This window comes from Carassius auratus, unplaced genomic scaffold, assembly GCF_003368295.1.
Source record: "Carassius auratus strain Wakin unplaced genomic scaffold, ASM336829v1 scaf_tig00043299, whole genome shotgun sequence".
Lineage (NCBI taxonomy): Eukaryota > Metazoa > Chordata > Actinopteri > Cypriniformes > Cyprinidae > Carassius > Carassius auratus.
Window position 1 is genome coordinate 46086 of NW_020526772.1, and position 13123 is coordinate 59208.

Consider the following 13123-nt stretch of genomic DNA (forward strand, 5'->3'; position numbering starts at 1 on the left):
ATGGTGAAGAAATGTTTTTCTTTGATTAAGTATTATCAATACTACATTATACAGCGGTATTTTCATCTTTATTGGGTTATTTTGTTCATGCAGTTATGCCAATATTAATATGTGAGAACTAATTGCAGTGCCTTGAATTTATTCATATGAGTATTGTTAAAGTGACAGTTGAATGCTATTTTATTGAGAATTTTGGGATGCTTGTAGACAAAGTATGATATGTCCATCTTTCAACTGTGATCACCTTTGAGTCAAATTAAAACTGCACTTGAGCATGGCAATAACATCTTATCTCCTTATCATTCACAGCTTAGTGCGTGATTTGGCTTGTGCCGGCGCAGATTCCCCTAGGTCTGGAGCCGGTAACATTTTTAACAAATAAAATATCAATATTTCCATTCCGAACTGCTTTCCAAGTCGAAGCGTCCACAAACTTAACCAGGTGAGTAGATCTCTCACTATTTGATTGCTCTAGTCTTTATCCACTCATCATCACCAATCATAACGCACGAGAACTCTTTGACCACAGCTGCTGTGCTTCAAAAGCTCTTGCAGCAGTTCAACACTGGTTTTCTCTGAGGTGGTCGGATCACATCAGATTGTGGTTAATCTTGCAGATCATGATTTATATCTACTCTTCCTCTCCCTGCAGTTTGGTAATATAAAGATTCCTTGATCTGATTTGAATTGAACTCCCACCTCTTCTGTGGGTTTTATTGTTCTGGGTCTGAATTTGGGCTCGTGGGGTCTCAAAAAAAGAAACATTTTCAATCTCCAAGGTGAACGTTATGACAACACCAGTGTTGTGCTAGTTACTAAGAAATAGTGAGTAGTTACAGTTACTAGTTACTTAATTCAAAAAGTAACTCAATTACTTTGTTGATTACTTACACCAAAAAGTAATGCATTAGTGTTCAAATTAACTTTTTAGTTACTTTTTTAAAGAACTTTCTTTAATATTCCCATTAATGCGCTTTTATGCGTTATGGTCTATACAAACCCACAGTAAAACAGAAAGTAATTTTTAAACACTATTTTGATTAAGTCAGACCAGCACAAACTGAATATTGTATATCACAAGTATTTCTGAAATAAATAACAAAACACCTGAATAATATATTCAGAATCAAAAACTAAAGTGGCTTCTGCATCATAAAAGCTGTTGTGATGAGCCCTTAAAAATGTTCCTTTCACAGATTAAGTATGAAAACTATCAATAATGGACAACATAACACAAAACATTTTGAAATAAATAAATGAAAGCAATCTGAATTACTCAGAATCAATTTCGAGAAACATATACATACTAGGGCCGGGACTTTAACGCGTTAATTGAGATTAATTAATTACACAAAAAAATAACGCATTAATTAAAATGAATTAATTACAGAAAAAAAATTCCCGCATTTTTAATAACTTAGTTTTGCACTGCGGAACGTTTCTCACTGGATGAGTTTCGGTGGACCGGTTACACTGGAGCACCAACTGGCGTTCGCATATCACCGCAGCACATCGAGCCTCAAGTATCACCTCAACGCAAAACATATAGCAGCTAGCGTAGACTTTACACTTGTAAATGTTGAACTATGTATTATTTTGTTGGTGCAACTGGCACTTTATGTTGAACTCTTTATTGTTTTGGCCAAGGTTATTGAGAATTGGACTTAGTATATTATGGCTAGACTTGGTTGAACAAAAATAAACAATATTTTGTTGCTTAAGCTTATGTATTCAGTCATTATTCAGTGGTATACTATAAATCCATGTGAAAAAAAATTACTTCTCACTGTTCTCAGGTCAAATATTTATATGCGATTAAAATGCGATTAATTTCGATTAATTAATTACAAAGCCTCTAATTAATTATATATATATATATATATATATATATATATATATATATATATATATATATATATATATATATGCTTTTTAAAAATGAAATCTATGTTATCATGCTAAGGAGCTGACTGAAAGCCGGCGACTCCACAGTAGAGACAGGCTGCACAATGTTTCACCTGTATGAGAAAAACATACAGATAATCACTTAAGAAACTTTGCTGTAGACCCATTCCACATAATAATATTCATTAAAACTGTATGTGAACACGTAGGAGCTTGCTGCATGAATCCGTGAGTAGGTTACAGTTTACAAATCCATGGGAACGGATTGCGAAAGTGTGCGCGCAGATTATGAATTCGCGGGTACAGATTCAAAAACCGAGGGTACGGTTTACAAAATCTGAGCGCAGGGATTGGAAATTCGTGGGTTAGGATAGGACATTCGAACCAGAAAGACACAGTTACATTTGACTAAAAGGTTTTTGTCTTTATGCTCAACTAAAGTGAAATAATGAGCATATTTCACTTTGAGAAACTCGTGTTGCTCTTGCCTTGACTCGCCATGACTGCCGCACATACTTGAATAAACGGAAACACGCCCACAGTGCGTCGTCTTTTCTTACTATTTTTACTAATAACGCGTTACTGCCCAACACTGCCTGTGAGTGGTCAAAATAATGATAGGAAATGAGTTGTGTGATCACTGGCAGAATAGAACACCAAATCATTCTGTGTTCTTCAGGAGTCCCCGTTCTGCAGTTGTATGTCATTGACTTAAAATTCTATAACCCCTTCAGTTCTGCTCATATACTGTATGACATCACATGCAAATGCAGCCTCCATTAAAATGCACACTGTTAAAGTTCATACTTGCATAATATCTGTTCAACAAATGTTTGCAGAGACTTGTGTGTAAAACAAAGTAAGTTTCTTGCATTGCATATTGCTTTTTATTTTCCACAATTTGGAGTTCTTTCTTGGCTGCAAAGGTAGTGGTAGCACTGCTTTTTTGTATTCCTGGCACCAAGCAATGGAACAGAGTAGGAATATCCTGTATCTGACATTGAATGCATTATAATGAGCGACAGTTCCCCTCGAGCAGTCTGGGGTTAAGTGTCTTGCTCAAGACACAACTGTGATCAAACCATCAACTTCATGAGTGTCACCTGAAATCACTGTTTACACTAACAAGTGATTTTCCTGTTTTGTAAGATTTGGAGTGACTGAATCAACCCTCAGACTTAAAATTAAACTTTACCAAGGTGCATTATAAAACCTGATGGGATGCAAAGCCACCCTACAATCACACCACAGTTATACGGGAGCCAGTCTCCTGAGGGGCATTTGGGTTTGTCTGCCCCATTTCCAGTACAGCGGTGTCAGATGCATGTTGAAAGCAGTGGCATGCGGTTTCTGTGCTGTCCCAGCCGTAGCTTTGAAACACCAGCCCCACAGCAGGCTATTTTAGGGCCAGCCACAATCATGCTTGCTTGCTGCCCAGATACTGTCATTCTCCTGGGGCCCGTGTCTCAGCGCTGGTCCTCTTTATATCCCCGAAATTGCAAAGTGGCGAGCCAATGGCATCAGGAGTGTCCATCAACGGCATTTGCCACAGTGCAGACTCTAGGGTCCACGTTTTGAAGGGTCTGGTGGTCGGGGCATATCCTCATGGAGGTTCTCCAGGTGAAGAAAGGACCAATTCTTTCTATTCAGAGAGTCTTAAATACTACTTCAAACAGTTCTCTGGAATGCCTACCCTCTCATTCAGCTTAACTAGTCATTTAGCATTTGCTTTATACCCAAAACGACTTGCAGTTCACTTATTGCAGGCACAGTCCTCCTGGAATGACCCGGGGTCAAGTGTCTTGCCCAGGATGACTTATGAATTGTCCCTAGTGAACTCAAACCAATGACCAGATTTTTGTAGTTTGTTTCTACTCACCTAGTTCATAGCAATAATCCATTAAGGTAAATCTTGTGGACTTAACGCTCCAGTTCTTTGGTATACCTTGTCTCCTGTCAGTGTAAGCTGTTTTTATATGTGATCCATTTAAACATATCCATCGAGACGAGCGCCATTGTGGCACCTCTGATCTTACATAGGCTTCCAAGCTCTTCATGCATCAGCTCTGAAAAAAAGACAGATCCTCTCCATGCTTTCAATTTTCCACCCTCATCCTTTGATTGGCTGCAAGTCAAGCTTGAGGAGAGCAGACAAGTATGAAAACGGTTTATAAGGGTGGAAGACAGAGATACTGGATTTTGGTAAATATGGGATTTTACACATTCACAGGTGTTTTTAGGGCATCATTGCTTTGAGGTCTTGATATACCCCAAAAGTAGCCAATATCAGTCAAACGAATGGTGAAAAGGCAATGTGAGGGAGAGAGTGAGAGACCGTCATCATTACAGGACTTAAAATAGAATAATTAGAGAAGCTATGAGTACTGTTCCTCTGGCCACAAGTACAGCCATTTACTCTTGCTCTTCTGGTACTGGCCATATATCACTGTTTTCTGTTTGTTACTATGTCTGTTTTTATGTTTGGAAGATGTTGAGGCTAAATGAGTGAAATCTTCCTTTTCAGAGTTGGAAATTATACAAAATGTTGAATGCATTGGGGTTTTGTGGGTTCTTGCCAGGGTGTTGTTATCAGCAAGGAATTTGCTATGGTATAATGACTGGTTGCTAAGTTCTTACTAAGCAGTCACAAGATATTTCTAGGTAGATGCTTGGGCAGGGTTCTTCGTTTCTTGCCCTGGAGGGCCAATGCGTTGCAGAGTTTAGCTCCAACCCTTTTTTTTTTCTTTTTTTTTTTTTATGTCTTGATGAAAGCATCATAGTAGTGGAATGGTGCTCATTTGAACAGTTCACTTCCTGAAGCATGTGTGTAAAATTTAAACAGGAATACACAGATTTTTCAACAAACAGATCGCAAAACACAATATATCAATCAATGTTAGAGGGTCTGTTTTTCTTCTGGGAATCATTTCCTACAACAAGCCACAAAAAAGGATCTTAGCTTGATGCTCGTAAAAATATTTCCATTTGATGATTTGTGACTGCTCATGAAAGTGACACGCACTAATTAAACAAAGATCGACTGTTTTCCAACTCGTCTGCCAAAGTCCGGAAACAAAGATGGTCCAAAAAACAAAAAAAGGGATATTCTCTTCTGTTGCAGTAGCATTTAATTGTTCCCAGAATGCTCGTATTTCACTGACATCTGTATGCTTAATGGTTAATGCACTGATTACCGATATCAATGTTTTATCTGAATCTGAGTCAAACGCATTCAAGATGCTGAATTACTTTTTTGTTGATTACGCTCATATTTTTAGCCCTAAATTCAGATTCCTTTGATTGTGAGTGTATTGATTTAATTGATTTCAATTGACCTAGCCAAAACTCTTAACTAACCATAACCCTGACTAATCCTAACCCTAAGGCTAGTATTTGCTGGAAAATCATATAGTATAACAGAGTTATGGAGTAGAAAATCAGTGTTACATTCCAGAAAAGTTGTTGTTTGACCATAGTAGCTTGACAGCTTTCAGGAAAGGGGAAGTTTCGTTGAAACTTAAGCTTTTCAAGTTTAAAGCTACTCATTATGTGTATAACTAAATTCTGGAAAAGTATGCTGTTGTCTATTTAAAAAAGTGGACAAGGCCTTTGATATGTCCTCACCAAACTTCCTGTTTAGTAGGAAATACTACACCACATTTTGGTGGAAAAATTAGCTTGTAGTTACTAGCATCGCTATTTTTAGTCAAATATTGTTAGCATTTGTAGCAGGCCTTGGCATACCTTTAAGAGCTCCAAAAGGAGATGACGTTTACAAATGGCATGCTTGGTGTTGTTTTTATATTGTAGCCGCAGCATAACTAAATGCAATGCAATTAGCAGGAAACCTGCTGTAAATTCACCAAACCAATTAAACTGGACTGTATTACTAGCTGCTGGTGAAACCGGAGCCTTATTTTAAGGCGCTCATTAATCAATGCCAAACCGCAGGGCTCACAGCAGCCCGGCTGATGCAGGACATGTAATTAACTCTTTAAACACAGGGAATAAAAATCAGGCCTGATTGCAGATACCAGTTATCCTTCCTGAGGGACGCAGACCATTAGCTTTCTAATGGGTCTTGCCCTGCAGAGGCGTAAACCATCAGCGGAACTGGCTCCGATCCAAACCGCAGGCCTCGTTAAACAGCAGGAAACGAAGAATCACGTGAACACCTCTTCAGTGCAATTTTTTTTAAATGACCATCATCTGAAGATGACCGGCGTATCTGTGACCTTGGTTAATAAATCGAAGTTATGGAATTTCAGCGGCATCCTGTTGATAGAACAATAGGTCATAAGAGTAAAAAATGTGCTAGTTGCTAGTCAGTTGTTTTGAGTAACACTGCCATCTACAATTTAGTTTTGGTACCAACGAAAACTCATTTGGTGCCGGCTGTGCCAGCAGCAGTTGAATTTAGATGATGAGATGACCAGGTGTGTATGTGGTTAAAGAGCGGCTTGGTGCACTATGCAGTGAAACATTATGTAGGACGACACAGTGAGGAGAGTGAACGAGAGAGAGATGTTTAACCGTAAAATAGCCTGCGCCGCTCATTTGAGTAATCAGTCGCGGGATGCGAGTTTAATGGCCTTTAATGGTCTGTTTCCTGATATCAACTGCAATCAGCGGTCAAGTGCTCAGCCATTTATGAGCTTAGAAAAACACATTTTCTGAAAATAGCTTCAACACATTCTCCATTTGTACCTCGCCCATGTTCCTTAATGAAAAAAAAAGAAGTGGAACCACTGTTTTTTGAAGGGAAACCGTTGTACTCTTCTTGTCCGTTAGCATAAAGAGAAAACAAATGCTAGCATTAGTTCCTACTCTCTATAAAAGGAGCGTGGAATTTGGAGGACTGCTTTTAGAATTCGGTGGAAAGCGAGCGGCCGCAATTTTAAACCTTTGGGTTGGTTTTGGCAGCACTCTCGTCCAAACGATCTTTGTGTTTCTCATTATGCTGCTCATACGGAAGAAGTTAGCAGCTCAAACCCTGTTAGCAGAATGCTAATCACTCTGACAGCCAAAACTGAATGCAGTCCAGGTTTTAGAGTGGAATTCACAAGCAAGAGGTAAACGGCAAACCCAACAGGAGGCAGACCTTGGAGGTGGAATGCTGAGCTCTTTTATTCCAGGTCTCTGTGCACGTAAAATGTTTACAGGGTCTCTGGTGGAGTGATAGCCTACACACCTGTGAGGCCACAGAACACATGACCTTTATTGGAGTTACTTCTGGAAGCCTCATATAACACTAGTTACAAATGTTAAGGACTCCATCCAGCATTAGCATTCAGTCTTCTGCTGCTTCAGTATTGTGATGGGTTTGTTATGCTTTTTTAGTCATAGTAAGTTTTAGTCAATAATTATATAATTTTAGTCTATTCAAATATGTCATACAAAATAAATAAAAATAATTATTATATATAGAAAGAGAGAGAGATATGTGCACATTACATATGATACATTTTTATAGTTTTTATAGTTTTATTAATAAATATATACAATTGATATATATATATATATATATATATATATATATATATATATATATATATATATATACATATACACACACATTTACTGTAAATATTTTTTTCAAATGATATATGTTCATAATATTATATATATATATATATATATATTTTTTTTTTTTTATTATTTTTTATTCATAATATTATATATATAATTTGTATTATTTTATATTATCTAGTTTATATATTCATTAATTAAATTATTAAAAAATGTAATATATTATGTAATGTAATGTGTGTACGTTAGTATATTATATATAATATATATTTTAATATTTTAATAAATACATATGATATAAATAATTTGCATAACTATTAAAAATAATTTATATATTCATATATAATTTATAAAATTCATGTAATATATAATTAATATACTGTACAGTATGTGTGTGTCTGTGTATACATGTTTAATGTGTTTCATTCATATATATATATATATATATATATGTATGTATATACATACAGTATATATATAAATATATAATATATATGAACATATATAATTTGAATAATTTTATTTACAGTGTATGTATATATATATATATATATATATATATATATATATATATATATATATATATATATATATATATATATATATATATATATATATCAGTTTGGATTACATTTATAAAAATAACATTTCAGCTTTTTAGCTACATTCAGCAACAGTCAATGAAAGTCCAATTTGGGGCCTCAATAAGGGCCAGTCAAACACATCACTAGCAGTGATTAAATTCTGCATAAAGGCCCAGAAAACACTCCCATCCCTTTACTTTCCAAATGAAATAAGACGGTCCCTCAGAGGTTTGAGTGAAAACACCTGGTCGGTGTATGAAACGAGACTGGACTGCTTGTTTCCAGGCCTTGGCATACAGCATATAGCACAGCTCCAACACCATAACAGTCATGTGAGCAATGGCACTGATGGACTTTTAGACCCCTGCAAAGTTTTACAGAGCTCCACTGTAAAGTCCAACCACAATCTTTCCAGGATTAGTCTTTCCATGATTTAACGCTGCTCTCTCCTGACCCCTGGAATGCAGTGTATGACAGATCTATTTTCTTACATTGTTTCACCTGCTCTAAATAGAACCACATGTTGCGAGGGACCGCCTCAACGCTCTTTCACCCTAATGGGAAGCATATTGGGGGGTTACAAGGAGTCACAGACAGCCGCAGGGGCTTCCATTAGACCAAAGCGTGACACTCGGAGGAAGACGAGGGCAGTGTATGGAGATAATACCACAAATCATAGGTGAATTATGGGGCAGTACCATGAAAGGAAGTCCCATCAAAATCCAAAACCCAGTCAATCACCAAGCCCAAGTTACTGTGAAGTCCGTGTAGGGTTACAGAGGAATCTGATCGCTTGTTCTCTGATTATGGTGATTTGCTGGTTTGATGTTTTTTTTGTAGTGATGCTTTCAAGAACTTTTCGCTTGGTTTCAGACTGATTTCTTCATTGCTAACATTTTCTGCATGCTGGTGTTGATCCCCTGGTGTTAAAGACCTTCTTGTTCTTTATCACTGGTTTGAGATTAGCACAGTTGAATGGGATGAGACCTTTTAAAGGGGTCATATGATGCAATTTCAAATATCCCTTTCTCTTTGGAGTGTTACAAGCAGTTTGTGCATAGATAAGATCCCTAACGTTGCAAAGACTAAAGTCTCAAACCCAAAGAGATATTCTTTATAAAAGTTAAGACTTGTGCACGCCCTCCTAAAATGACTCATTCTAACACACCTCCACATGTCTGTGTCACGATGTGGGACAATTTCCATAACGCCGCCCAAATGTTCATGTAAAGAAAGAAGGCGTAACTTCTATTCTCGCTGTTGTCGCAGACATGTTGTGGTTTATGGAGGACTGTTTCTTGAACCTGGAAAAAGTAGCCTACAATCCATCTGTGCACAAAGGCTGTTTCTATAAAGTGGGGCAGTTCCCACTTTGCAAGGACAGACTGATGCTTCTGACTCACAGCCAGTAAGGACTTTTTTTTAAAATATATTTATAGAATGATGATTCAAACGAGGGTTTTAAGCAGCGTAGAGTAGCGCTTTTTGTTTGTTGTTTCTCTGATCACAAATGCAGACATAGTTTTCACAGCATGATATGCAACGCAACTCGTTAAAACACAGTATATTTCATAATCAGTAATCATGTCCCCACTGGATGCAACAAATACTTGGTTTGTAATGGGTTTCATTGGTTTTGTGTAGTCGTGCTGGGAGACGGAATCAGAGTATGGTAAGGGGACTATGATTTCCGTCACACGCTTGAGGTATTCGGCCAATCACAATGCACTGGATAGCTGTCCAATCAGAGCACACCTCGCTTTTCAGAACGATGAGCTTTGTAAAAATTGACACGTTTCATAAAGGCGGGGCATAGAGTAGAAACAATAATGTAACAATTATGTGTAAAATAATGATTTTTTTTTTTTTTTACCTTAGACTGCATAAACATATTATATTACACCAAATAAACAACAAAATTGCAGCCTTGAGGACAGAAAACAAGCACCAAACCAAATGGGAAGATTTGGAGCCACAATTGACTGCTAAAGAAAACACACTACAGACTAGTGCTTATTTTTTGTAACTTCCTATCAGTAAAGAGTTTTTTTTTTTTTTTTTTCAAAGGAGATTAAACCATCCATAAGGCTCTGATATACTTATTGTGATGTTCATTTTCGTTTTTCACCTAGGGGTAAAAAGCTTTTTTAAATACCTGAGCAGCAGTTTACCATTAGCAAACATCTGGACGCCGCCCTACTACTTCAATTACTACTTTAAAGTAGCTCTCCATTGTGTTCATATGTTTACTTGTGAGCGTGTGACCCACAAGAAATTAACCGAAGTTAATTGTCAAGAAGGCGGAGCCACAGAGCCACACCCACCTATTATGTCATCGCAACGGACCAATGAAAGCTGTATACCAGCCGGAGAACATTTTTCTGGAAAGTTGCTTTGTCAAGCTGTTTTATATTCCCAAAACAAACTTGGCGTCACACCAGTTAATTCTTTGATTTTGCTTCAAGTAAATTGGGGCATTTAGCTAGTTGGCTGGTCTTAACTGCCCATCAGACATAAGCTGAGACAAGAAAACCACATGAATATGGTTTGTTTCTAGCAATGTGGACTAGTGAACAGAACACTGATTAAACTAGCTTTACCTGTGTGAAGTTTTCTGGTCTTCACTGACAATCAAACGGATTTCACTAATCAGGGTGTAAATGTTTTGGCATCTTGTTAACTAACTATAAGGCAAAAAGTGCCAAAAACTACTTTAAAACCATCAAAAATTTGCAAAAACTAGCTAAATATCAGTAATGGCCAGGCTGATCATTAAGCTGAGACCAGAAAACCACAAAAAGTTTTTTTTTTTTTTTTCAGGAATGTGGACCAGGAAACTTGTGTGATTATGTTGAAAATGCTTGTGAACAAAACAGATTTTCTGCCATCAAACTGATTTTCACTCAGCAGGCTGTCCATCTCTGATGGTTTTAGAAGGGTTTTAGATATATGTCAAGCTAGCAGGTGCCCAAAAACTGCTTTAAAACAGTTAAAAAAATAATATACAGTATGCTGATTATCAGCAAAGGCCAGACTGACCAGTAAGATGAGACCAGAAAAAACAAAAGTTGATGTAAATAGTTCCTTCTTCAGCAGCATTGATGAGTCAACCTGGGTGATTTTGTTGAATGTAAATAGCTAACTTGTGAACAAAACTGTAACCTTTCAAACATGCAAAACTTAGCCGTCTTTTGCTGTTGGAAATGACTTACGGGAAACACATCGTGTCTCATGTCAGTCCATCTAGTACTTCAAGCCTTTAACCTGCTGCTTATGTTTTCCTGTACTGAAAGTTAGGCTTAAAATCATTCCTACAGTAAGTCATTTCTCACACAGCACATTAAATAATGTAACTGTCTATCAATTAGCAGCAGAATATTAGTGAAGGCAGCCTTGTAGTTTACACCCGACATTAACTGCTAAAGTTGCTAAACATTTATGTATTCTTCTTACGCTAACATATGCCATTTTTTGCTATATATATATATTTTTTTAAGCATTTATTCATTGTAAAGTCCATGTTAGGCATTTATTATGCAACAGTGACATCTGGTGGCTATTAAACTAACAACATGCTTATCTCACTTGCTGCTATCAGGAGAATTGTTGCAGACTCTTTAATGTTTTTAAGCATTTATTTTAGGCATTGTAAATAAAGCAACTTATTTCCCCCCCACATGTGTTTCCACAGGTTATTTCTGCGTTTTCTACATACAGCTCATCTGTCACCACTGGTGCTGCAGACTCTGATCTGGGATGGAGATCTGAAGGGGACAATTACAGCTGTTGACTAGCAGGCAGCCAGGTGCAGAGAGGGGTAATGAGAGTCTGATCACGTAACGCTGAGCTCACTGCAAAACTGAAGATCATCACCATTTTCATCTTTATATCAGCAATCTATGAAAAAAGTAGTTACAGCAGCCATGAAGGCAAATATCTGTAACACATATCTGTAGTATTCACCAAATTTTTTTTTTAATTTATTCATAGTATTCTTTTTTTTCTTCTTACCGTTTTACATAATAGAGGTTTTTGGGCCCAAAACGCATGTATTAGTCACTTTAAACCATATAAACCCTCCATAGGAAGCAAGAAATAGTATGTAGCAGTGTTTTTTTAAGTATCATTTTATAGTTCAGTATATATTTTCTGTTTAAATTTGTTTAATTTTGTAAAATATTTATTTTAAATTTACTTAATGTTGTAGTCATTTTTAAATATCTTTAATTTATATTTGGTGTAATCTAATTAAATTAAATGTATTTAATAAAAATACAATTGTATTTATTAGTTTTAATTATTTTATTTAAAAACTAGCTGAAATAAAAAAAGTTCTGACACAAATTTTAATTTCAGCTAAATTGTAAATAAATAAAATAGTATTGAATCTAATCTAATTTAAGTTTTTGTTTATTAGTTTGTTATTTTAGTGCCAAACAAAAAACATTTATATATATATATATATATATATATATATATATATATATATATATATAGTTGAAGGTTTACATGCCATATATATAAATGTTATTGCAGGTAAGGTTTATTTATTTATTATTATTATTTTATCTTTATGGTATTAATTTAAGCTACCTATAATAACACTGGTATAGGAGGCCTATTTTTGTCATTGTGCTAGATTTTCATTGACAGTTCCACTGTTCTCATCCTGGTTTGTCTCTGGCAGTGTGGGCATGTTGGGTTCTGTCCCAGGACATCTCGTTACAGCACACCGACACTGTGCTGATGTGATCCAGCGAGAGGAGTGTGAGGATGAGGAGGCAGACCTTCCTCTGTATGAACACTGATTCAATGCAATAAGCTTTTGACAAATTCATTTTAAACAAACTTTACAATAACACAATTCCTTTAACCATGTGTCTTTTTGAGAAGATATTTTCTTTCTTTAACTGCTGAATCTCCCAAGGTTGCTACTGTCACCTTTGATTAACCACTGAGGAGTTTGAATGGGGTTATTCTCTGTAAAGCAGCTTTAGAACAAAACAGTATTAATTGAGCTTTACATAAACGGTGAACTGAATTGAAGACATGCAGATCAAACAATAGCATGAATTGTTAAACTAGTCAAGACGTGTGGTTCAGGG

The 13123-nt window shown here is 36.3% G+C and overlaps 1 long non-coding RNA gene across 1 annotated transcript; it reads left to right on the forward strand.

The window, feature by feature from the left end:
* Positions 1–307: 307 nt before the first annotated feature.
* LOC113086542 (uncharacterized) lies at positions 308–12883 on the forward strand. Its single transcript, XR_003284911.1, has 3 exons — positions 308–442; positions 11710–11835; positions 12706–12883. It is a non-coding gene; the product is annotated as an uncharacterized LOC113086542 (long non-coding RNA).
* Positions 12884–13123: the final 240 nt, after the last annotated feature.